This window comes from Cavia porcellus, unplaced genomic scaffold, assembly GCF_034190915.1.
Source record: "Cavia porcellus strain 051 isolate PalLab524CR breed Dunkin Hartley unplaced genomic scaffold, mCavPor4.1 scaffold_24, whole genome shotgun sequence".
Lineage (NCBI taxonomy): Eukaryota > Metazoa > Chordata > Mammalia > Rodentia > Caviidae > Cavia > Cavia porcellus.
Window position 1 is genome coordinate 32,487,716 of NW_026947507.1, and position 25,930 is coordinate 32,513,645.

At 39.6% G+C, this 25,930-nt stretch overlaps 1 protein-coding gene and 1 long non-coding RNA gene across 8 annotated transcripts in view; both read right to left on the minus strand.

Annotated features, from left to right (window-relative positions):
- Psd3 (pleckstrin and Sec7 domain containing 3) overlaps positions 1-25,930 on the minus strand; it is a 505,243-nt gene that overhangs the window by 170,902 nt on the left and 308,411 nt on the right. The window lies entirely within an intron of this gene.
- The window catches only part of LOC134472702 (uncharacterized), a 35,726-nt gene continuing 14,521 nt past the window's right edge, over positions 4,726-25,930 (minus strand). Inside the window, exon 2 of the long non-coding RNA XR_010042628.1 lies at positions 4,726-21,461. This is a non-coding gene — a long non-coding RNA (uncharacterized LOC134472702). The remainder of the gene's footprint in view (positions 21,462-25,930) is intronic.

Genomic DNA, 25,930 nt, shown 5'->3' on the forward strand with positions numbered 1-25,930 from the left:
ATCCCACAGGAAAAGACAGCCAGGGAGAAGCAGAAGTACAAAGTCCATTAAGAGCCACTTTTTCTTCCCCTTTCTGCCCTCCCTCTCTTCCTTCACTTCCTCCTCCCTTTATCTCTAATGCATTCCTCCAGCTTTAACCCTGTAAGACCCAATGGAGAGCCCCTCTGAGGTTACTGCCTGAAAACACAGCCACAACCCCGAAGAAAATCTAATTCTGAATAACTCCCTAAGAAACCATTTATAAAAGAGTGGAAGAGGGAGCAAAATTAGTGGCACCAAAGCAATGACGCAAAGAAAAAGAAAAAAGAAAGAAATGCCAAGCTGTAGCCAGGCGATGCGATGTAAAACCATTGCTTCATGTCCCGCCTACTTCCACACCCACTGAGAGTGCTGTTCTTGGGATGAGAAAGCAGCTTGAGGTGGCAACAAAAGAATCCATGCCAAGCCATGCTCATCCCCAAGCCAAGACACTAACCTCACAGTTCGTGGCCACTAGGGACAGGCTAAAGACAAAGACAACAGGAGAACCCACAGGGCCCATCTCCCTTTGTCCACCACTTCTAGAAACCCAGAAGGACGCTTCTGAGTCAAATCTGTTTAAAAATCACATAAATCACTAGCCTCTGTTTCTTTCATGCATTTCTTGGAGACCAGCCTACACTGACATCGATGAGCTAGTGTGATATTGCCAAGTAATAAGCAGTCGGAGACATTAAGTTACTGAACTTTAATAAAATGACAGCGCAGAATTTAAAGACAAAGAAATATTTTTTAAAATTCGGTACTCAGAAAAGGAACAGAGCTGGTTAAAAGATCCACTGTAATTCCCTGCTTTCTCTTAGTTCTTTACTTTGAGAACAGTTGTTATGCAGCTGACCACAATCATTATATTATTATATCAAGTCACTGATATAAAACTTAAAGAAACTAGAGAATTATCTGTTATCTAGACCTAGACCCAAACCTACCCATTCCCATGAATTCAGTTCACACATGTCACAAAAGATTTCCACTCACCTGCAATTCTATCATCTCATCTAGTATCCACTAAAATATAAACTCTGTGACATCAGAAACCTCATCTTTTCTACTGCATCTTTGCAGTCCAGGCACTGTGCTTAATAAACAGTAACAAAAGGAACCTAAATCTGATGAAATCTCAGATTTCAGCCAAATAAAACAATGGCTTCCATTTTCCTGGATTCCAATCTATCTCGGCTCTAAATTCACAATCTTTCTCTTTAATTTTCCTCTACCTAGACAATCCATCATCTAGGAAATTTTCTTAAGCAAGTACCTTGTTGAAATAGAAGAAAATAATCCAAATGCATACAATGCCCACAAAAGATGTTTTCTCTCCTCATCGAAACATCTCTGCCACAACCCCATTCCAAGGTGGCTGTCATTATCATACCTGGCAATCCTATCTTGGTTGGTCTTTTTACTTTCAGTGTCTATATATCAATTAAAGTATACTAGGTATAGTATTTTATACTTGTACTTGGCCCATTTTATGCATTTAGTCCATTAGAAAGTAAATTCCATGAGGCCAGGGATTTTTTTCATGGTTATATTTTCAGACCGTGGAATAATCCCTGAAACATATTAGGCCTTCAAAGTTCATTTATTTATTTGCTGGATAGGTGAACAAATTGCAGTAAAAAGAACAGGAAAACATAAGGAAGGCAAATAAAAGCTCAAGTATGTTGAAGTTCTTCCATGAAAGAGCTTAGCACTAAAGATTAAAAGTTCAGATTAAGCCTCTGCTTTTTCTTTCATGCAGTACTGGAATTGAACGCAGAATCGTCACACTGAGTCACATTCATTTTTTATTTTGAGACAAGATCTCACTAAAACCATACTTCCACTAATCATTTCGTTACTCATTTCTCCATTCTCTAATTTTATGTAGCACTTCCACACCATACAATTTAGCACTTAATACTCATTCCATGGTTTCAGTGAACAGCTGAGCGCTTCCATGCACCAAGCTCTGTGCTGGGCACTGTTTATGCATTAATGATTACAACATACAGATGCTATGGACACAGGTAGAAACACATTTAATTTGCACTTTGATAACAGGAAAAGCTTCTCAGGGAAAAGGATGCCTAAGAGAAAATTTAAAGAGTAGGAGACAGCCAAATCAAAAGAGGGGAGACTGTGCAAAGTAGCAGGAACAGCATAGATGAAGACCTAAAGGCAAAAGAGTATAAAAGTGCTCAGGCACTGGAAGAAGTTCAGTAGGTTTGGAGGACTAGGGCCAAAGGAAAGAACTGAAGTTACAGAGCGTGGCAAAAAGCAGAGCTCATAAGGCCATGAGGTGATATCAAGAAGGAACTAAAAGCATGCAGTACTCAAAGAAATGCATGTTAATTAGCTTGACTTAGCCATTCCAAAATATACCCATTTTTAAAAAAGTTTTACGTGATAAATGTGTATAATCTTTATGTCAATTCAAGATAAATAATCTTTAAGAAAATGAATATGAAAGGGAAGCTGGGTAGGGGCAAAGAAACGTTTGGAGTCTTGAATGTCACTGTCAGTCCTGAGACTAATTTCCTTGTGGGAAAAGCATATTCAAAATGCCTACTTAAAAGTGATTGTTGATTGACAACTTGATTCTTCTTTCTCCTTTTTCATCCAAAGAAAAAGAAGAGTAGTGTAAAAGTTAACTCAAAAATTAGTAACTTTAAATGCAGGAGATTTAATTAACTATATGTGCATTAAATCTATTTTTTTTTTTTAATTTTCCACTTTGAGGCTTCAAACTTCCTCTGCTAGTCAGCAAAGATTTCTAAACTGGACTATCCTCAGAACTTATAAGCTATACAATCTCACAATGCCCATCCATTCTGTAAAAGCTTAGCACCAGACTAAGAAAATAGATCAAACTAGTCCTGAATTCCCTTTTCACTGGAACCAAATTAACTAGCTCTTTTATACTCACATTCATTCCCAGGATTAGCCAACATACAATATCAACTTCTAGCTAAAGATAGTACCTTCTGTAAGGTATCTCATTTTGTATTATTTCAAGGTGAAACTATTGAATTTAAACTTATGTAGTACTCCCAAGAATATGGTATCACATTGACCAAAGTACGTGATAATGTCTTAGTTTCTCTTCTCTGACACTCAAAGTTAAAGAAGAAAAGGTTTATCTAGATCACAGTTTGTACAGGTTTCAGTCCATAATCAGCTGGCACCAAGGCAGGGTGGCACATGGCAGAGGAGCAACAGCTCATGGGAGCTGAAGACAGCAAAAGCAACAAGGGTGAGAGACACAAACCTCTTTCCGTCTCTTACACTGTACGCAGTCCATCAGAACTGGATGGTGCCAATCCGATCGGTGCACTGATCCAGCAATCACCCATACTTAAGCCTCCTTAATCCCAGCATTGCACGACGAATCAGTCACAGATTCAGCCACCTCTGGAAAAGCCCCATCTAAAACTACATGAAGCTTTGAAGGGACACCCAGACATAAACCACAATAAATAAAAAGAAAAGGAATAAGATTCACAGTTACCAAAACAAAAATAAATAAGAAATATAGATTTATAGGTATAGATTTTTACTGAACAATTTTAGTTAACTGTGTACTTAGAACAGCAATACAGCCTCTATCTCATATATTACCTTCAATATGTTTTCTCTGAACAGCGCCCCTCACTCTGGGCCAGCAATGAACTAAGACCAGTATGAAAAACTACAACTGCCATTCTAGGGAAAAATCTTCCATATCCTTGCTTCTATCCTGGTACATCAGAGAAAGAAAGAAATTCCCAAGCTAAACCTTTCTACTGAGGAAGTTCATAATTCAAATTTTCTTAGTAATGCTGCTGTGATGTGTTAAACAATGTTTTCACTCAGTAAGAACTGTAATTGCATCCATTTATTTCCTCTTTCATTAAAATAGAAAAGCCTAAAAAAACAAGCATTATTGAACATAAAAGCTTCCCCATTTAAGAAACATAGGGATCAAACTGTATATGAGCTTTGATTTTCAAAACTACAAAACACCTTAACTAAAGTATTACTCTTTTTTCTAAGTAGCTTGTGTATTTTTCCCACTGTAGCAGATCTTTGAAGATGTTGCTAAAATGAAATTCTACTTTGAAATAGTTCAAAAAAAAAAAAAAAAGGTCACTTCATCATATAGCAAAATACTATTCTAACTTTTGTTGACTGAACTTGGGGAGTCACCGTTAATAAATAAATAATGACTGAACTAGCAAACCATTAAGGTGAGCTTGACAAGACCCTCTCTGCCAAATAAGAAAAGCCTCTGAATGCTTCCTCTTTCATCCATTTGATACTTAAAATTTACTGCCCTTAGATCAAACATGATCTTAGTCTCTTTTAGTCAACTATGTAGGACAGTTTGTGGAAAGGAATGGCTAGGCAAAAAGACAACAGAAAAAAATTGTAATTCAGGAACAAAAAGCTGACAACAAAATGAGAAAAATACTACCTTGAGATTTTAAAAGAAATTGTTTATAGAAGCTAATACAAGAACCTCAGAATAAACATTTATTCTAGGCAGGAAATTAAAAGATGCACTTTTTAAAATGGCTCCAGATCCTTCCAGAAAGTTTAAAATAAAACTAAATAACTACCTTCTAGGCTTTATTGGGAACACTTATAATTTGAATGTAAGACTTACATTGTAAACTCTCCTTGGTATTGGTCTTTGCTGTTTTCTTTTTTAAAACTCAGATATTTTTCGTGTTGTTCCTCATCCATCAATAAGTAGAATGTTTAAGCTATCCAAAGAATCTAAGAGGCAAAGTTACACATAGTGGCAGGAAATAGACTCTAGAAATAATGTCATCTTTTTATTTTTCTTTTTAAAGAGAGGGGTAATTTTTTGTCTCCTATCTACAGCTATGAGACATTGCCACTGTGCCCATGTCAGCAGACACAACTACTCCAAATGAAGACAGATGTAAACATGATTTTAAAATGCCACTAACTACTAGGTGAGAAGCAGCTGCTATGCTTAAGGGATCTGTACATAAAAATACTGACCAGTTGGCAGATCCCTAAGTACTGCAGTGCCTTAGAAGTACTTGGACAAATAGCAAACAGATGTCAGAAAATAAGGAAGATTGGGAAGATACAAATCCCGTCTCAGTAATCTATCACTCTGTCACCAGCTACCAAGAAAGTCAGTGGCTTAAAATATTTGCAGTGTGCATGAGTATCCAGGGGCAGAACTCAGTAAGGATGGCTTGATTTGGTTTGACATGACTGGCTGGGCTCTCCCTGAAGTGCAGGACCCAAGACCTCCCAGTTCCATGCCTGGTAGGGTGCAGGCAGTAAGGTATATCACCTCCATGCTAGTATGTGTAGCTTTTCCCTCCAGCAGGATAACCTGGACTTTCTTCCTCATCTTGACTCAGAACCTTCCAGGTCTCTGAAGGATTACAAAAACTTCACACAGCATCATTTCTGCCCCACTCTGTCTCACAAGTCAGCTCAAACTTCAAAGGGTATGGGGGGGGGGAGGCAAGCCTTAGATGGATAGAGCAGCCTGTGTACACAGAGGCAGAACAGCAGGTGGCCCTCTTCTATCACAGCCTCCACTACTGGAAGCCAAAATATCAAGGAAGGAGAAGCAAGCAAGCAGAGGATGACCAACAAGTACTTTTTCTTGATAATAATCCATCTCTTCCTCTTGATTCTTCAGCCAATGAAGAATAAAAAAGAACAAAATGGAAGCTGGAGCACAGATTATAATGACAAACTTGATTACAAGAGAGAATAAACTTGCCACATTATAGATTCATTTCTGAGTTTCATACTACTTTTGGTAAACATGCATTTTACACAAAAAGGTATATTATAAGGACTGGTTACCAGGTAAAAACTATAGAATTTTAATAGAAAAAGAAATGCAAAATCCCTTTTAAAAATTGAGATCTACTTTTCATGATTATAATTTTCTAAGTTTCACGTTTCTAATAATCCTTCTAGAATAAACAAACATTGGAACAGCCACAGTTGAGAAATAAAAGTGGTAAATGAAGATAGGAACCTGGCAAATCCTGTGGACAGCCTGCTCTCCCCTGCACCCAACCGCAGTGCTGCAGAATTCCATCCCCATCTTTAAATCCCTATGCGTTGGGAATAGACGGTGGTATTACTCATGCTTGACCTTTGCCAAAAAAATGGCTGACAGATGAGTTTACACAGAAAAGTGGAGATATAATGACATTATTCCAGGCACCCAAGAAACAAGCTGGCTGAGCCTGGATAAAGAAGCTTTTCTTTAGTGTCATGTCACCATGGCCTCTACATCATTCCACATTCATCATTCCCTCCACTGTCTCCTTAACAGAAACCAGGAAAAGGTCATGTTCCTTTCCCAGCTCTGGATGTTAATCCTCAAATAAGTTTTAATACCATTTTCCCCCAGTAGTATCTGCAATTTAGTAGGAAAGTCTTGAAGCCCACAAGTCATTTAGAACAAAAATGAGGAAATGAAAATCTAATTATGGGAAAATGAGAAAGAAAAGAAAAAAGAGCACAGAAGCCCTTCAAATCAGACCACACAGGAGGCCAAAGTCTAAAATCATATACCAGAGAAGCTGAGAAGCTATGCCTTTTATGCTGGCTTTCTAATACAGAGCCCTAGGGCTAAGTTAGCACTGAACAGAGATACTGGTATTAAAGTCTCTAATTTACAAGGTGCTGGAAAAATAATTTCAGTTATAGTTCCTTAAGGGACTGAATAACTCTGTGCCCCATGTAAAAGGCAAAAATAGATCACTAAATTTGGAGCAGAAAAACTTGATGGGTCTTAGGTCTGATTCTGTACAGCCCAGTTTTTTTATCTATAAAATATGGATAAAAGTATTTTCAAAAAGTGGTACAATAAAGCTTTAATAAGATAGTTTATATGCCTGAAAAGTAGTATTAAGGTAAACTGCATGTGATCATTTATAAACATTAAGGTTCCTAAGTAAAAGTCTATTTTCTTAAATCCTGGGGAAACGTACAGAATTTGTAGTCAGAAGATAATGTTTCTAGATTATATTCTGGTAATTACTAAGAGGATAACTTTGGCATCTTTTCTCTTCCTAAAACCTAGGTTCTTGATTGATTCACTAAGCAAACCCAACTGAATTCCTACTGGGGTACAAACACACTAAATATGGTAAATCAAGTCCTTTTCCTCCTGGAGTTTGATATTTCCTGTTTTCTTCTGAAACAAAGGCATAGTGCTGAGAGGTACCTATAAAATGAAGTGGTTGGGTTACAATATTTCTCAAAATCTCCTGTATTTTCATTCTATGAATCTATAACTGTAAATATGAGTACCAACAAAAACACCAAAATTTCTCATTGTGATTTTTTTAAGGTGTTAAATCATTTTTTCTACAGCTAAAATCAAAAGCTTCTAAAGAACAGCAGTGTCATTACAAAGGCTTTTTGTACTACAAAAGCAACAGTCCTCATCTGGGATGAAAACGTAAAATTCTGCTGTTAAAATGAAAATCAGACTTTCACATCAAAGAGTGTTCTCTTCTTTATATTCCTGAACCCAGTAATTTAGAGGGTAATACTGCCACATGTGCGCAGGACCACCCAGCCTCAGCAGACATGTTCTGAAGTGATAGTGCAAGGCTCACAAAACTCATTCAGGGTAATACACTGAGCTGACAAATGGAATGCAAATGAATCCACGTAGACTCACAGTGGACAGAATGTTTTATTCACAACCTCCACACTTTATGTTCTTTAAGAGTCCTATAAAGACACCTGAAGCTGCAGTCATCAGATGGAGTGAAGCTCCACTAGCACCATTTTTTTCTGAAGTGTTCTAGTCCTGTGTAGCATGATTTGTACTGGCAACCTAGAACACACAAGCCTTGAACAAAAAGCCAGAGGTTTCAGAATGAATTATACAAACACTAAGAAACAATACCGGATAGAAGCAAGACAAATTTCTTAGGATGGCTAAACTGTGAGAACACAGGGTTATTGGATATAAACAAGGGTTATTTATGTATTTTTCAGTGATATACCGTCAGAAAACTTCAGTCTTGAGTAAACTGAAAAACCACTCACTCTAGATGTAAAAATCGTGTTTTAAAATTTTTAAATTTAACAAAGATTTTCTAGGAGAATTTATTAAAATTTAAAGAATGAAAATAATTTATAATTGACATATCAGCTACTTTATGTAAAGAACTTTAGAAGTTTCTTATAACAGCATACTATTAAGTTTTAGCTTATCAAACATAAATTTATATTATCCATCCACCTTCTGTAGCTGCCAAATTGTAATAGATTTCAGGAGTCTCTGATTTTGTGCAAACTCTAGATTCTAGAATACTGCAAGATTCTATCAATATACTATCTCCTGATTTTCAGAAGAATGAATGAATGGAATCTAATTTTTTTATATTTTACTAAATAAAAAAGATTAGCTTGATGTGTAAATTCAGGTAAGGGTATTTATGATTTAGGATCAAATAAAGTAAATAGTTCTTCACATAGTTAGTTCAGAAATAGGACTAAGAGACCAAAGACTTTTTGATATACTATGTAAAGGTATTGGCATAATTATTATTAAATTTACTTAGAGTTACAAGAAATTTTGAAGTTGATAAGGTATTTAGAAATCAGCACTCTTTATTTTACAGACAAAAAATGCTCTGCTGAAAGGCTAAGAGGACCAGGCTATGGAGCCATCAACAAACATTCTAACTCTGCCACCCAATGTGAAACAAGAGGCAAGATGATCACTTGCTCTGCTCCACTTATTCTTTCTTTCTATATATTAAATAAAGATAATAATGACACTTGCTTCATAAATACTATTGACAAGCCACACACCTACCCATCCTCCTTGAGCCAACGGAGGCCCACAGACTGGGATGAACCAGGAAAGAAGCTACATGCTCCACCTCCACCTGCATGAGCCAGCCACTGCCTGGGCAGGTATAGAAAGAGAACACTATCCCCTGCCTTAAGCAACCTGCTGATTTGGAGGAACACAGGCTAAGATGCTAACAACAGAAGTAAAGAAACAATGCTAATGCTTGTATTGTTTGATTCACTTTGAAAGCCTAAAGTCAGTAGTCTGAGCAACTATGTAGAGGATACTTATATGCAATATAGTGACTATGGTGAATTCCCTACTGTTTTCTTTTTGAAATCAAATATCAGGTTCTCATTGTTTTGTTTTGTTTCACTTTATTGGTTTGTTCTATTCCTTTTAAAATAATAAATAAATAAATGCCATTGCAAAAATGAAATGTGTTAATATAAATCCTAGAAAGATGTGGCTGGTACAGAGAACTCAAATGCTGCGAATTTCATTTTCTACTGCACTCATAAGAAGATGTATCTGTAGATCAGTAAGTGCAATAAACAAAAAGTCTTTTACTAATTGTATCTCAATCAATGTTTAAGAGGGGCTCAATCATCAAAAACCCTCTGCTCCTCTTCTGATCTTCAAAAGGATGGTGTTCATCTCTAAGAGACAGATCATGCCCAGAACAAAACAAACTACATGTTGGGATATGAAAATAATGTCGTATAACAACAGTTAACTCCGCTGAATCATACAAATAATCTTCAAGCACTCAAAGATCATCAAATACATAGGAATTAGACAATGTTCCAAAGCCAAATTATGCTATTAGGAAAAACTTAAATAAGTAACTCCCACATGGATGTTCATAGAGAAACACGGTGCTGTTTCTCAAATGTGAAGAGATGATTATGCTGAGCATGAGACTAGAGGAGATGAAATTTTTTTTTCTTTCTTTCTTTTTTTTTTTTGTCTTTTTCGTTTTTATCGGTACCAGGGATCGAACTCACGACTGACTGCTTGCAAGCAGGCACTTATGCCGCTGAGCTAAATCCCCAGCCCCTAGGAGATGAAATTTTAAAATACTCAAGATTTCAAAGTACTAGAACTTGAAAAGGACTGCACAGTCTTTAGTTGTTGCCTATTTTTTCCATTAGAATCACTTAGGGAGCTTTAAAAATACCATCCTAAATCAATTAAAATCCAAGTTCTCTAGGAGGCAAAAGATGGCTACTATTTCTCCTGAGGTTCTTTCCAATATATATTCCAATAGTCACATTTGAGAAATGCTATTCATAAATGAGAACCTTAGGGCCCACCATTAGAAAATAGAAGAACATTAACTTGAACCCAGATTCTCTGCTCTATTGTTTTCTCTCCCTCACATTGCTGGGCATCAAACTAGGACTTTGTGTATGTTAGACAAGTACTCTGCCACTCAGCTATGCCCTCTGTCTGCTATTTTCAGTGCAGTAAATTACTCATAAAGTATATGATTTTATGATGCATATATGTCTATAGATTAGTCTTGCAGACATAATTTAGGGAGAAAATATGTACTTAAAATTCTTCCTAGGGTACAGTTTTTCTCTATTTTATTACTTTCTAATTCTATAGCCACAGTATCTTGAACTTTAGCAGAAGAAATACACAAAACTTGCCTAATGGGGAATACTTTCAGCATCGATGCTGACATACCTGATTATGTGTTTCCCTGCATACATCCTTAGCAAACAGGTTTTCTACAGATAGTATAGGCTTCCTCTACCCAATCCATGACCAATAAGAATTGCTTGTACACGTCTTTTCTATCTACAGATGGGAGTAAGCATTACCCGTGCTTCACTTTAAATGACTCAATTGGTGTGAGATTAAAAGAAGGTAATGGAATAGGAATTAGGAGAGCCAGTTGCCTGAAATGGAGTCATAAGAAAAGATTCACAAGCCCAGAACTGAATATTACACTTCCATAGCTCAACATCACCGGCAACTGTCACACTTTTCAGGTAACCAGTTTTGCGTGTCCCTGCCAATCAGAGGCATCCTGACAGTTGGGAATCAACAGCAATGAAAAAGAAGGAGCAGCATTACTCCTCTCTATTCTGTCTTTTCCTACGCACAACAACTGGGCTTTGAAGAAGTCATTTTCTATCTTTGAAATCCCTTTTCTCTCTTATGAGATGGTTCACTGAGATCAAGGATGAATTCCAACTCTACTGTCCTATGATTAGATAACATTTACATTGTCAAGAATAAAAATGCTGATTCACGGTATTTTTACACCACTGCTTTTGCTGGGGACAAAAGCAATAGCTTATATATTTAAATTCACACAGTAACCACATTATAAGAAGACCTGCCACACATACTACACATTACATTGGGAATATCCCATCACTATAAGAAATATGAATTCTATCGTAGATTTAACTAAACAAGCAGGTAGGAGAGTTTCAAACTGACATCCCGACTCTGAGCTTCAAATGGAGACTCATACTAGAACTTAGAATGTCAGCTCCATCACATAGATATAAACCTTTTACAGGTTAAAAAAGGCTGACAATATCTTTAATAGATTTGCCATTTTTCACAAATGTTATTTTTGGTCTTCTTGGATTGCTTTTAAAAAAAAATACTAAAAAGCAGAAAATCCCTCAATTCTTTTACTCCTCCTCTAAAAAAAGGTTTTTTTGTAAAAAAAAAAAAAATTCTAATTAACTGTTTTTCTCAAAATAACACCTGAGACTATAACCTTAATGAAGATTTTGTTGTTGCTATTTTGATTGTTACTTGCTTTTTTCTTCTAAGCTAGACCTTAGTTATTTAGATATCATATATTGTTCAGAATGACTTTGACTAAAGGCTTAGTTCTCTATGCAATTTAATTAATAAACATGTTTGTGGTTCACAAATAATTTTGAAAAGCATATATGGAAAACTAGGAAAAATTCAGTTTCATAAAATCTTAATGGTAAATGTTTTTAAGAGATAAGGAAGATTAAGCATTAAGGTATTAATTCAGACTGAAAACTCTTTGCAGCTCTGATCACTAACAAGGAGACAATATAATTCCCCCAGAAAAAATAAAGACATTAGACAATAAATAAATCTTTGTGGAGAAAAAAAAGAGTAGGATATATAAAGAAAAACATGAGTGTTCTCATGCTTAATTATTAGTTATAGACTGGTTGTGGAAATATCAAGCATATTTAAAGAAACAAAAGGCCAGGCAATCCTGAAAAAGATCAAATGTAAATACAGTGCATTTACTAGAACTCTATAGTAAACCATAAAGTGTCCTAAAACATCTGTGTTTTATTATAGGATTGGAAATAAGAAAGAGAATTATACACTTTGAAATCTATTTTTTAACTTCAATTTTGTGTGTGTCTAATAGTCCATAGATGATAGCTCCATGTTATAAATAACAGTGCCATTCACTATTAATAAACAGTTATAGGATTACATCTTACTTTTAGTGGTAAAAATGTAAATCAATTTTTAAATTTTATCAAAGATCAACAATGTCAAATTATATATATTTAAGACAAAACAGTAAATTCACAGTGTGAAACAATCAAATCAAGCTAATTAATGCACTTTTTTTTTTTTTATGGTGAGAACATTTGAAATTACTTGGTCTTCTGGCATTCTTGTCCCTTAAATTTTTAAAGATGCTAAACTAAATGAAGATAACACTGCTAGCAATCTTTTAAAAAGCAGTTCTTTCCAACAGAAGATTCAAGAGACCGTAAGTAATGAAACATCAAGTCAGAGATAATAGATGCTTTGTTGTTCATGAAGAAATTTATAGAAATGAAACTGCACAATGTGAGCTCTGAGGTGACTGCTGCAAAGGGAGCAATCCAGCATAAGCAGAAGTCCTCAGGCCACCAATGAGCGCTCTCCAGGGAGCTTCCCCTGGCCACCTCCCCAAGGGCACTGCTCAGCTGTGTTTCCCTTGATTCCAGCCCGGACAGCCAAATGGCCTGCAGAACCGGACACTGGCAGTGGCTCCATGTCGACAGGTCTTGGTTGTTAACTCAGCCTGGATCATCTCTGCACTGCTCTAGTAGCTAAGTTTCAGCAACTTAATCCCTCTCCCCTCAGAATTCAACCACACCTCTCTTCTTTGCTCTACTTCACTTCTCCTTGTCATTCTGATATCTTACAGAGACCTTCTCCAGCTGCAATGACAAAAATGTCTCATGTTTCATTTGTAAAATGTCCCTGGAGAATACACCATATCTCTGGTCCATTCTCTAAGTGTGTTTTTATCAGTTAAGATCACTGTATTCCTATCACAGCAGGAAAAGTTTGGTTGACTCAGAAGAGGTCTCCGTTTCTCTAAAACCTAACACCCTTGATAACTCTTCAGTTCCCTCATCTGAAATTGTAGGGATATCAGTTTAGGCCAACATCCTTTCAAGATTATTTCCATTTCTAATAAGACTGCTCTTCATTCTTAGAACCAGTGAAATGGTCCTTAACCAAGCACCTACATGCAAGGAGTCACCCAGAAATCATTTTCTCTGCTATTTGCACATCTAAATGAATACAGTATTCCCTCTACCAATGATCCTTTGCTTTTGATTTGTCCTAAGTTCCTTGAGCATCTCTTCTAGGAAAGCATCTCTTGTAGGAATCCTGATCCCACCTTCCAGCTCTCTGAACTTCAGTTCCCCCTTTGTCCCTGGAGCTCTCCCAGGTCTCCTACCATTCCTGAGAGCTGAATTCACTGGGTTTTCTCCTGAAAGCGGAAAGTTTCCTCCCCTCCAGAAAGAAGTCTTGGCACAAAGTCAACAAGGAATGAAGGAACTGAAAGGAAGAAATAAAACTTCCTAATATTTCAGAACCAAATATAAAAGGAGACTAAGTTTTCTGTTGTATTTTTTGTTTGTTTTTAATTTTAGAAAACATATCCCTGAGTAGGACATAGATTAGAACAAATGAGGTGCGGGGGGGGGGGGTAAAGTGAGGAAGGATCCCATAAAGGTACAAATTAGGAGGCACAGGATGTGGTAAAAATTTCTTACATGTAAATCTCATTTAGTGTTTGTAACAACTACCATAAAGAAATTACAGGGAACAGTTATAAGAAAGGGATGTTATATCCAACAATTGGAGAAAGGAGCTTCAGAAAGCACTGTGCGTTTGCCCTGTGTCACAAAGCCAGTAAGTGGCAGGGTTAGAACTGTAAGATGACCTGCTTCCAAAAGCCCATGGTTCTTTCTTTAGAGCTTGTTACTGTTTGATCCCAATTTACACTGCAATGGCTCATGTAAGCCACACCACCAGCGTTGGCCAATTTTATTCCCATATTAAAAGCATAAAGTTTAAGAAGCCGAAGTTTGACAAGTGAATGAAAAAATTCCACAAAAACATTGAAGCAGTATCAGTATGCTTAATAGGTAATATTCTAAAACTCAATCCTAGACAAATTACCTACCAGCATCCATGGTTTGGTGCATTATAAGAAGCCCTGTCCTATCTACTTTAAGCTCCCCAGAGATTACAACACAGAAATAGGAGCTTCAGTGCACTGCACCTAATTTTATTGTGAAAGAAAAATGCTCTTCCCTCCTGTTACTGACAGGTGAAACAGTGACCACATGCAGCGGAAGAAGGGAGAGGAAGGGAGGGTGGAGGAGGGAGGAGGATGGGAAGGAATCATAAATGCAAGAGAGTAAGAGTATTTTGCCTTTTATTCTAATTTCTTGAAATGGTCTTCCTATTTCCTTACCACAAACTGTTTTTTGACATTTCATCCCCGTTTTGCCCCTGTGGTCCTTTTAAAAACCAGTACACTTTGATTTGAGCATTAACAATGTATATATGTATCAAAATATCACACGCTACTCCATACATACGTACAATTACTATGTCAAATAAAACAACATTTTCTGAAAACAAAATCCATTACTGTATAGCCCCAAACCTCAAAGATAGAAAAAGTCTTAAAATTTGCTGCAGATTTGTGTAGACTTCAATAAGAGCGGTCAGACAAAATGCACAGAACTCTGAAGAGTATCAAAACAACATAAGCACTGACACAAGCACAGAAAAACACAAATCCTAAACCTTTACAGTCATAAATAACTTACAAGTCACAGCTAAAGTTTATATTTATAAATATAAACATTCTTGGAAAATATGTGCTGTTAGTAAATTGTGGCTCCTATCATAACTCAAGCTAGCCATCACCAAACTAGCGAGAAAAAGCGGTAGAAGCTTAGAGATTAAAGCACCATTCAGGTGCTCTTCTCCAGGTAATGAAAATAACTGGAATTACTTCAGCTACCTAGCCTTTTGGTTTATGTCCCATGAAGACAAAGAGCTGGTTACACCCATACACATGATAACCTTCCACAGCTGCGATTAAACAATAGGATACTAAATTAATCTTCCAGTAAAGACTATATTCCAGAGGATTGCAGGCATCTTCTAGTTTTAAGCAGCTGAGGACACAGCAAAGCCTGCTGTGCTTTCGACTGTGTCAATGATCTTGGTGACTCCCCAAGACTCGAGCCTTAAGGATACACTTCTCTTTGCTTATTTTTATTTGATAGTAAACAGCAGGTTTATTTTACCTTTGCTGTGGCTATTTCTCTAACTTCATGTTTTAGGAAGATGAATGTTAACATAGTAACTTAGAAAGCAGGACCCTAAGATGTTGTACCCCAACACCCTATCATTGATTGACATACAGTTTCTAGACTTCACAATTCACATATAGGAATGTTAATGGAATTGGTATCATCTCATACTTAATGTTGTACTGGAGGTTTTCTGGCATTTATTCCTTTAAAATAACACACTACTAATTGTTTCATCAAATATTTATAATAGGCTAAGTATCACCCTGAGGGCTTCACATGATTTTTTACATTTATCTTCATGGCCAGCTCTTAACCAGATATTATTTGTATTAATTTACACATGAGGAAACTGATGATGAGAGGGAAGAAGAATAATTTGCCCAAAGTCTTAGAATTAGTTTTAATTATCAAGGATGGGATTTGAACGATAGGCATCTTGAGTAAATACCATCTACACTTGAGTCTTTCTCTTTATATATTAGCATACATAATTCCATGTCATCATTTTTTAAAATATATTCAACATCAGAATGCAGTACAATATACCTAACCCTTCACTGTGGACATCAGTGTTACAACATTTTGCTATTATAAACAGTGCTGCAATTAATGTCTTTGAACATACATTTTGCACCTTTAACTCTTCAGCATCTTTCCTTTTCTTTTTAAATAATTTCACAATTACAAAAAAGTTGCACAAATAGTTCCAGTAAACCTTTCCCCCAACTTCTCCTTCTTGTGAAGATCTTAGGTAGCAACATCATAATTACCCAAACCAGGACTTCAACATTAACACTGGGACTAATTAAACTACAGGATAGACCATATTCAAGTTTCACTAGATCCCTTCTATCATCCTTTTTCTAATTCCAGGATTTCAATATCTCAAAGTGAACAGATCAGTTGGTCTGTAGACTACCATTCAATTTGACTAGGGGTTTCTTACGTTTACAATAAGCTTAAGGATTTGATGGAGGATGCTGAGAAGTGACAAGGTTTTCCTTGGTACTTTAGAGGCTTCACGATGCCCATGTCTCTTATCAGGGGTGAGGCCAATCATCATAATTCCACTAAGATGGTATCTGCTGGATATTAATTCCATAGAAGCTACTACTTTTTCCTTTATAATTAATATCTTGGGAAAGATACTTTCAGACTATGCAAATATCCTGTTTCTCCTCAAGCTTTCAACAACTAATCTTGACATCCATCAATGGATCTTGCATGCAACAATAACTACTGGGCTCCTTGCCTGATGCTGGTTTTCTACTCCCCTGACTTTTTATACCTGCTAATTCACATACAGTATTTCTCTCATTAAAGACTGTTCGATGAGCACATGGATATTCATTTAAAATAAGATTTTCATTTAACTCTCTGGGCATAATCTAATGTTATCATTTTCTGGTTCCAACTGTTCCAGGTTGGGCATGAGAACTCCCTCCAGGGTGGCTGGGTTGTCCGCCTAGTAGTCCTCCTCTACATGAGCGCTTCCTTATTTTCTGGCAATGCAAGATGTTCTGGGCCTATCTTATATTTTCCCCAGGACTAGAACCCACCTCTTCTCAATGGCACCAGGGTTCTTTTCCCTGGTGATCAGTGTTTAGAAACCAAGGTTGGTTTCTGCTAGTGAGATATCACTGCCTCTTGATCCTTTTAGCAGGCAGAACTAGGAAATATATGGCATGTACAGTGGCCCAAACATGGTCACATACACATCCATCTACATTTCTTGTCTACACATTAAAAAGAATGAATTCATATGGTGACTCCAACCACAATTCAACACTAGTGTTCACTTCAGTCTTGTCTCTCAAGAGTATCCTGGCTCTCATCATCTGCTGTGTATTTGTGTGTTGTTCAACCCTAGTGTATACATAAAGTAATAGTTTCAGAATGACTAGTTCATAGCCCACTGAAGGAAAAAAATCACAAACTAGAGTATGAGAGTATGTATGGTATTTCTATACTTTTTTTTTTTTTTGCCTTCCTTCAGCCAACTAGTGGTTAGTAAACACACTGTTTATCAAAGTTATTTACAATAGTTTTTTTTTCCCTTTCACATTGCCTTCAGGGTAATTATAAATTACTCTCATTGTAACACAATTCAGGTCATATACTATTCTTTATATTTTTATTTTGAGCTTGTCTCCATCCACCAGCAGAATTTAATGGCCCACTTATATCTTGACATTATGGTCAGGCAATAGGGCTAGCAATTTATCTAGCAAATGGCACAAAGGGACTCAAGGAAGACACCCATCTGACCACGAATGCTTGACTCTGTGTGTGCACATGTGTGTGCATGCTCTGCATGAGTGCAAACTTCACTTTTTAAATGAAGGTGACTCTGTCACTCAAAGAAATGGTGTGAAGCTTAGGAAGCTATTGATTTTTAAAGTTGAAAGAGGATCTCAAATACAAATACACAAGGGTGAAGTCCTGAGTTTGATTCCTGGTTTAAAAAAAAAACACATCAAATACAAATTTTGCCTCTACATTTCTTTATCTTAATAATAATAATTTCAAAGCATAAGTTGGAGTTTGTTTTTTTTTTTTTACAAAAATGTATGTGGGCACCAGCAGAAGTGCTGACGCCACTTCCTGGGAGGTAACATGGGAAGGGTCCTTACAAGGAGCTTTTCATTTTAAGTTTTACAAAGAAGGGAAATAAAAGTCGAGAGGCGCATGAAGAAATTACCTAGGAGAGTCACTACAGGCTTCTTTTCATTTTTTAAAAATCAATTTTTCCTAGAGAAAAGAAACCAGAAACATAACTAAGTTACAGAGTGGACAAAGAAATATAGTCTCAAAGTAAAATATGTGAGAACAAGCAGAGAACAGGACAATCTTCCAGAGCTACCGGAAAATATACCTTATCATGCTGAATTGAAACCTGAATGGGAAAAGACGAAATCAACAACTTCCTGACCTCTTTCTCCTCCTCCTCTTCTTCTTTTCTTCTTTCTTCTTCTTCTTCTTCTTCTTTTTCTTCTTCCCTCCCTCTATGTCTCTTCTTCGCTCTCTCTCTCTCTCTCCATATGTACATGGAGAAAACCAAACACTGGTGGAAGACATATATGTATATATATGCTTGTGGTACATAATAATTCCACACTACCTGGAGACATGGTGTTTATACATGAGACATCATATTTCATTTTACATTTCCTCTCTCATCTCTTAATCTCCTTCTCTATTGCCAAAGATCTATTGCTTATTGTCCATCTTTTATTTTGCTCTTTGATTAAAGTACATTTTGCATTTCTCATATAAAAGAAACTATGTGATTTTTAATGTTGTGTGCCTGGTTTATTTCACTTAACATTATGGATTCAAGGTGCATCTATTTTCACACAAATGATGTGAATTTATCCTTCTTTATAGTACATCAATATTCCCATTGGATATGAAAGCAAGAAGCTTTACTCAAAACACCAGCAAAGTTGGAGGCAGGAGGGTGACAAGGAGACTGTCACAAGGGGAAGCGACAAGTGCTTCCCTTGCAGGCTAAAGTAGTAGCAGAAATAAATGCTGTGTGAATTACTCAGAGCTAATGTTCACTCACTCTGAAGGTGGAAGGCACCTCCTATAAGGAGTTTTTCTCTTCTCAAAGATCATGAAAAGAGCCATAGAGGATGAATGGGTTTCCTTCACAGGTCTTCGATCACCATCACCAACACTTCAGGTTTGAGTGAAACAGAAGAGAAGGAAGAACAAACAGTGGTGGGAAACAGGAAGAAGACTCTGAAAAGACCAGGAATGTGTATCATGCATACAAGGCTTAAGAGTAAAATGTACACCACCAAAATGAAATCGCTGATCCCCAGTAAAAGATCCTTTAGCTTTCTGCCACTGTATCTTCCACTTTTCATTCTATTTCTCATGTTCAGGTTTTTAAAAAAGCACCAGCTGTGCTGGGTTTCATTATTTTAGACCTTATGTATACACCCTTTAGAAGGTAAAATAAAGAACTGTAGGCAGTTTGCTTTCTATTTTTAAAAGGTTGGCAGGAAGTATTTTATGATTTTCTTGGCTAGATGCACAACTTTCAAAACAAAAAGGTATATTCAACCCTTTATAAAGCTTATAAATAAACTGGATAAAAAGAAAGATAAGTGGCACAGAGCAATACTAATGAAAAGGATTACTCTTTTATGTGAAATCACTATAAAAATCACTTTTATGATATGGATACAATTTTTAGACAGACATCAGAGATGCCCCATGACCACAGGACCTTACAACATGCATTGAGATTGTACTAACCCCCACCTATAAAGCAGGATACAAAGTCCACTAATCGCAGTCAGAGAACTAAGTCCTGTGGGGCAATATAAGGTGAGAGTGGTATACTTTTATGTAAGGCCACCCTCCAGTAAATTTGGGATTCAGGAAGTTTAGAAATAATGGGAATATCTTTCCAGAGGATCCATATGTAATTCTATTTAGTTCTAATAGCAGCAGAAAAGGTAATACACAAAACAAGAGAGAAAGGAGAAGGAAGAATAAAGAAAAAAGAATCCCACTTTTTAAAGTATTATTTCTGCCCACTAAATAATCACAAACTTTGACATTCCCACGCTTTTGCTTTGACCTAAAAAAATCTGATTTTTACATTACAGAGACCTGAACAACTCAGTGAAAATAATTATTAGTATTCGTGGACTGAGGTCCTAGATCAGGGTTGCTCTAAGCGCACCACACACCATCGCCCTACCATCTCCACAATGGCATTGAGACTGTTACCCCCTCCCAGTATCCTCCAGTTCTGACTCCATACCATCCATCAGAACTGCTTTTTTGAGAGACAACTCAATGTGGCCATCCCCAGTGTAGTTCCCTAAATGTCTTTATTCCAAAAGTCCTCACATTTTGCTGATAATTCTTTTTTTTTTTTTGGAACGGGGGATCAAACTCAGGACATTGTATTTGCCAGGCAGGCGCTTATATTGCTGAGCTAAATCCCCAACTATAGATAATTCTTCACCGTATGTAGATCTATAGATACTGACTCATATTACCTACTGATTAGTCAAGTATTCATCTAGTCACTGCTGGGAAGGAACTTGGGAAATGGAATTATGGTTGCCATTCAGTGAACCTTAATACAGGGAGCTTACACTGAATTACCCAAGTGGGCCCAATGTGATCATACCAGCCCTTCAAAGTATATTAGGAAGGCAGAACAGTCACTCAGTGTATGTGATAATCACCAGAAAAGGAAAACAAATTGAAATTAGGCAAAAAGCAGGCAGTGGTAGGGGAATGAGTTCAGCACTACTGCAGAAGGAGAAAGACTTGGTCTGTCACTGCTGGCTTTCCTGTTGGAAGAAACACACCACAAGGAAAGGAACACTGGTGACCTCCAGAAGCTGAGAAGGACCTCTGGTTATTAGCCTGGAATAAAATGGGACTTCATTCGCACAAATTCATGGAGCTGAATTCTGCAAAGTGCCTGAGCAGACTTGGAGTAAATCACCTTCAGCACCTCCACAAAAAATGCTTTACCCGTGACTTGACTTTATGAAACTTGGACCAGAAAAAGCAACCAAGCCAACCCAAACACTGAACTCACAGAATGACGTATAATCTCAAGTCACAGCATTTGTGACAATCTGTTATGACAACAGTAGAAAATAAATATAGTCACTTTTGTATTTTATTTCACTTGATAGTTTAAATCTTAATGTGTTGAGCATGAGGGGATACGAAATAACATTTTACTATATTGGAGACCACGTGACATGATTAGGGCCTCATGGACTCAAGGACAGTGTGACCTCACTTTAGCAACAGAAGTATTTGCAAGGCTCTCATGCTTCCTGGCTGCAGAGACAGGACTCATATCCACGGTACTCTTAAGGCAAGATAACATCTGTGGGGGATGATGTAAAGAACGCAGGCACCAGGCATAGGGAAGAACTTGTTTTTCATTAACTTTTCCTTGTGCCGCAGTCAAAGTCCACCACCTCTTCTCCTGTGCTCCTGGTTTGCTAATAAAAGTGGGCTGACTACTGAGATGAGTGTGCCTGTCTGTTGGGAGCCGCGTCTGTGATAGCTCGCCTTGCGCGGCGGACGTGCGGCCTGTGGTAAAGAGCAAAGCCTGAGGTAGATTACCCCTCCCATCGAGCACGTTAGTTTCCTGTTTACCGCGTAAGCAACCCGCTCAACAATATAGTCTGCCTGGCAACTGATGATGTTAGCCAATCAGCTTGCCTTGCTTACTTTAACATGATTGGACACTGTATCCGTATATATACTGGTGCCACCCCTGGGGGAGAAGAAGAAGCCCGGAAGTAGAAGCCCAGAAGGAGCTGCGGAGAGCGGACCGGTAGAGGCTTCGGAGCGAAGCCCGGAAGGAGCCGCGGGGAGCGGACCAGAAGAGGCTTCGGCTGGGAGCGATCCCAGGGCAGGCTGTACGGAGAAGGAAAATAAAAAGAAAAGGTTGTCCACTGCCAGACTTTGTCGTGTGTCCTTCCTGCCGGCCGGGAGCGGACATCGACATTTGGAGGCCCGCACGGGGACTGATCACCCCCGAGACGTGGAAGTGGACAACGCTCCAGTACAGAGCTGCGAGACAGGTGAGTTGGGGATAAGCCTGGGCTCTGGGTGGCGCGCACCTACAGGGCTTTTAGACTCCCCTCAGGCTCACGCGTAAGTGGCGGATTCCTTGGGCCTCACGCGGTGAGTAACATATTAAAAGATGGGAAACATGTTAGGTAGCAACACTAAGAGTGAGGGTGGTTGTGGAGAAAGCTCTCAAGAGCTTACAAAAGTACGCAGGGTATCTGAGCAGGCCCAGTCAGGGAGCTCCCGAGAGGGGCCCGTCAAGGGGAACAAAGATGCTAAGGAGAAGGACGGGGCTCTAGCCTCGGAGTCGTCTGACTCCGAGGACGAGGGAAAGTTGAATGGCAAGGAGGCCAAAGAGACCAGCTGTCAGGAGCCTAAGTCGCTCGATAAGGAGTCGCAGGGTTCTTTACCTTGGGGGCCGTTTCCGGAGGCGATTCCTCGCCACGAGGCGGCCGCCTGGGAGCTCTCTCCCCTTTCGCCAGAACAGGAAGTGATGCACGGGCCCCCATTTTCCGCCCAATCACGGCCGCCGTCTTATGCTCCGCCGCCGGCGGGTCGGTATTTTTACAGGCGGCTTTGGCAGGGGGGACGCTTGTCTCATGAGGTACATCCACCTGGGATAGATAGTGGCCCCTACGGGATATTTCCTGTACAAGTAGCTATGGGCCAGGGACGCAATGCATGGGAGCCTTTTGAGATAAAGCAGATTAGAGAACTTAAAAATGCAGTTACAACCTTTGGGCCGACTACGCCTTACACCATTGCCATGCTGGAGAATCTGTCTTCTGGGCCCCTCACCCCCGCGGACTGGATTCAGCTGGCAAAGGCGTGTCTGCCCTCGGGCAGTTACCTGGATTGGCGAGCCTGGTACGCAGAGTTCTCTGCAGAGCAGGCTGAGAGAAACGCCAATTGGGGAAACCGGGGGTGGAACAAAGAAATGCTTATGGGAGAAGGTCGGCACGCTGATGATCAGACTCAGTTCCCCGGCGCTGTCTATGAACAAATCAATGCCATAGGGCTCCGCGCCTGGAAGCAAGTAAGTGGTGCCGGAACAGCCTCCTTGTGTCTTTCAAAAATAATTCAGGGTACCACAGAGCCATTTGTTGACTTTGTGGCCCGAATGCAAGATGCTGCCGATAAGATATTCTCTGATCCGGGAGTGGCTCGACCGCTGGTAAGGCAGCTGATTTTCGAGCAATGTACAAAGGAGTGCAAGGCAGCGATAGCTCCCCATAAGAACAAGGACCTCAACGCCTGGATTAGGATATGCAGAGAGATAGGGGGGCCGCTCTCCAACTCGGGAGTGGCTGCTCTCCTGGCCGCGGCTGTACAGCAGAGGGGACCTCGCGGGTTAGAAGGGGAATGTAAGGCTAAAGGGTGTTTTGCCTGCGGGGAGCCAGGACACATTAAACGTCATTGCCCAAACAATGCAGATGCTAGGCCTCGCCCTAGGAATGAAGAACCATATGTTTGTGGGCGATGCAAGAGGGGATCACACAAAGCTGAGGAGTGTAGGTCGGTCTTTGATGCTCAGGGCAACCGTATTTGTGGACGAGATGCTACAGAGCCAAAAAACGGCCAGAGGGGGCCCCCTTCACAGGCGGGCCCCCGCCCCAGAGACAGGACAGCTCAGGGTGGCAGCCTTCAACAAGGGCCACCCCTGGGTCAGCAGGTGTGGACCTCAGTGTCGCCTCCAGACTTATACAGAAGGTCACCATTAGGATGGATGGCGTTAGGACCCTAAATGACATGCAAAAGCTATTGGGAGACATTAATTGGATTAGGCCATATTTACATATACCAAATTCAGATCTCAAACCCCTGTTCGACCTTCTAAAGGGAGACCCAGATATAGCCTCCCACAGGAGGCTCACTCCTGAGGCAAGAGCTGCCTTACAGAGAGTGGAAAAAGCCTTAGGTGGGGCTACCTTACACAGAATTAAACCAGGGCGACCCTTTGATGTCTGTTTGCTACAGACTAGTCTACAGCCCACAGCGGTGATTTGGCAGAAAGGACCACTACTGTGGATACACCCTAAGGTCTCACCTGCAAAAGTCATAGAGCATTACCCGGAGGCAGTCGCTTCATTGGCCCTTGAAGCGCATGATAGAGCTGTCCAACATTTTGGCTCAGGACCACAAGCCATCCGAGTACCCTATACCGCCAGCCAGATCAAGACCCTGGCTGCCTGCATAGATACTTGGGCCATTCTGAGATGTGTTTTCCATGGGGATATAAACAATCAATACCCTAAAGACCCTATCTTGTCATTTGTCACTCAGCACCCTATAATTTTTCCAAAGGTTACTGCCTCTGAGCCATTAGTCCTAGCAACTACAATATACACAGATGGCTCCAAGACGGGGATAGGCGCCTATGTGATCCTAGGCAAGCCCCCGGTTACCATACAATTTGAACCTGATCAGCCTCAGGTGGTGGAACTGCAGATCGTTAAAATGATTCTTGAACGGTTCTCAGAAGCCATTAATATTGTCTCCGATTCTAGGTATGTGGTCAATGCTATGCAAGTGCTTGAGACTGCCGGTTTAATTAGAGCCACTTCCACAGTGGCTGGGCTGTTCCTGTCTATCCAGACATTGCTTCAGAACAGACACCATAAGGTCTTCACCACCCACATAAGAGCACATACATCCCTGCCAGGGCCTATGGCACAGGGGAATGCGGCTGCTGACACTGCCACTCGCCCGTTATGGATTTTTACCTTACTAACACCAATCGAGCGAGCCCGTGCCTTCCATGATAAATTTCATGTTAATGCCAGGACACTAGCAAACCATTTCCATGTTTCCAGAGCAGATGCACGAGATATCGTGCGACTATGTAACTCCTGTGCCACATACAAACCTGCCATACCGATGGGAGTAAACCCTCGAGGTTTGATCCCTGGTGATGTTTGGCAGATGGACATCACACATATACAGGAGTTTGGGACTCTTAAATATGTTCATGTTTCCACAGACACCTGTTCTCACGTCATATTTGCAACAGCAGAAACAGGTGAAAAAGTGTCTAATGTGATCAATCATTGCCTGGCGGCTTGGGCCGCATGGGGCAAACCAAAAATATTAAAAACTGATAATGGACCAGCCTATATAGGCAAAGCCTTCAATGAGTTCTGCAAAATGATGGAGGTTCAATTAAAACATGGTATCCCATACAATCCCCAAGGTCAAGGAATCATTGAGAGGGCTCATAGAAGCCTCAAAGAAATTTTACAAAAACAAAAAGGGGGAGTAGGCCAAGGCCTGGCCCCAAAGGCACGATTATCCATGGCACTATTCACACACAATTTTTTAAAATTAAATAATGATAATCGCTCCCCAGCTGTGGAGCACTGCAACCCTTCCCCCAACCATAAAGGGTGGGTGAAGTGGAAAGATGTCCTGACAGGACAATGGATGGGCCCGGATCCAGTGGTCAGCTGGAACCGAGGCGCGGTTTGTGTTTTCCCACAGGAACCGGGACGAGAACCACTGTGGATACCGGAGAGACTGACACGGGCGACAAAGCCCTCGACTGAAGATCAGACCTGCCCTACCGGAGATCCATCACAGACCAACCAACAAGATGAATAGAAATAGCGGTAGCCCGAAATGGACAAGAAGATCCTCAGGCATATGCATGGCTCGCTCGCCTAGCCTACGACCGAGTCTAGGGGCGGTGAGCTTCCCACACTCCTCCTCTAAAAAATTATGACATAGCTGGGTAGGAGAGTCAATGACGGGTAAGAGCGTACTCCCCCGGTGCGACTCAACCTAAGCCAGGCCCTACCCCATCCTGCACGTAAGCCGCTGGACTGTTAGATTCTGCCCAGGTCTAAATTTCTCTCCGAGGGGATTTCTTTACGGAGAGGAAATGAGTGCAAGCTTGTGTGCATCCAGGTTCCGTCCAGTTTGTGCCTGGCCC